Below are 1,538 nucleotides of genomic sequence, written 5' to 3'. Positions count from 1 at the left end.
TAGTTTTGATCTGCATTTCTCTAATGGCTAATGATTGTGAGCATTTCTTCATGTGTCTGTTAGCTGCCTGAATATCTTCTTTGGTGAAGTGCCTGTTCATATCCTTTGCCCATTTTTAAATTAGGTTGTCTTTTTGTTGTTGAGGTTTTGGAGTACCTTGTAGATTTTAGAGATTGGGCGCTGATCAGATCTGTCACAGTCAAAAATTTTTTCCCAGTCTGTAGTTTGTCTCTTGAATCTTTTGGTGAAGACTGTTGATGAGCGTTAAGTGTTTGATTTTTAGGAGCTCCCAGTTATCAAGTCTCTCTTCGGTGCTTGTGCATTGTTACTTATGGTTTGTATTGTGTTTATGCCAGGTATTAGGGCTACTAGTGTTGTCCCTATTTTTTCTTCCATGATCTTTTATAATTTTCAATTTTATATTTAAGTTTTTGATCCATTTTGAGTTAGTTTTTGTGCATGGTGTGAGGTATGGGTCTTGTTTTTCAGTTTTTTTGCAGATGGACATCCAGTTATGCCAGCACTGTTTGTTAAACAGACTGTCTTATTCCCAATTAACGGACTTTGGCCTTTGTCAAATATCAGCTGCTCACAGGTGGATGAATTTATGTCTGGATTCTCAATTCTGTTCCATTGGTCTGTGTATCTGTTGTTGTACCAGTACCAGGCTGTTCTGACTACCATGGCGGTATACTAGGTTCTAAAATCAGGTAGTGTGAGGCCTCCCACTTTGTTCTTCTTCTTGAGTAATGCTTTACTTATTTGGGGCCTCTTCATCTCATTAAAAAAATGCTGGTTGACGGAGGGCTGGGGGGACCATGGTCTCGGGGGAACATCTAGCTCAACTGGCATAACACAGTTTATAAAGACATTGTTCTACATTGTACCTTGGTGAGTAGCATCTGGGGTCTTAAAAGCCTGTGAGCAGCCATATAAGATACTCCACTGGTCTCACCCCTATGGGAGCAAGGGAAAATGAAGAGAACAGGAAACAAGGAAAAGATTAGTCCAAAGGACTAATGGACCACAGCTATCAAGGCCTCCACCAGACTGAGTCCAGTACAGCTAGATGGTGCCCAGCTACCACCACTGACTGCTCTGACCGGGATCACAACAGAGGGTTCTAGACAGAGCTAGAGGAAGATATAGGACAAAATTCTAACACAAAAGAAAAGACCAGATTTACGGGCATGACAGAGACTGGAGAAACCCCAAGAGTATGGCCCCCGGAACCCTTTTAGCTCAGTGGTGAAGTCACTCCCGAGGTTCACCGTTCAGCTGGGGATTGGACAGCCCCATAAAAAAAAAATGGGACTAATCAGGCACAGCAGTCCAGGAACAAGGACTAAAAGGCAGAAGGGGACGGGAAAGCTGGTGATATAGAACCCAAGGTTAAGTAAGGACAGTGTTGACGTGTAGTGGGGTTCTTAACATTGTCATAGCACAATATGTGTACTGTTTAATGAGAAACTATTTTCTTCTGTAAACCTTCATCTAAAGTGAGAATAGCAGCACAACTGGAAGAACGTAATCGACGT

At 42.1% G+C, this 1,538-nt stretch overlaps 1 protein-coding gene across 2 annotated transcripts in view; it reads right to left on the bottom strand.

Annotated features, from left to right (window-relative positions):
• Positions 1–1,538, bottom strand: part of OCIAD2 (OCIA domain containing 2) — a 39,000-nt gene that overhangs the window by 9,260 nt on the left and 28,202 nt on the right. The gene's annotated exons all lie outside the window — the stretch shown is intronic.

Source organism: Trichechus manatus, unplaced genomic scaffold (genome assembly GCF_000243295.1).
Source record: "Trichechus manatus latirostris isolate Lorelei unplaced genomic scaffold, TriManLat1.0 scaffold00101, whole genome shotgun sequence".
Taxonomy (NCBI): Eukaryota; Metazoa; Chordata; class Mammalia; order Sirenia; family Trichechidae; genus Trichechus; species Trichechus manatus.
The sequence above is the reverse complement of the archived record's forward strand: the minus strand, read 5'-3'. Positions and strand labels throughout refer to the sequence as shown.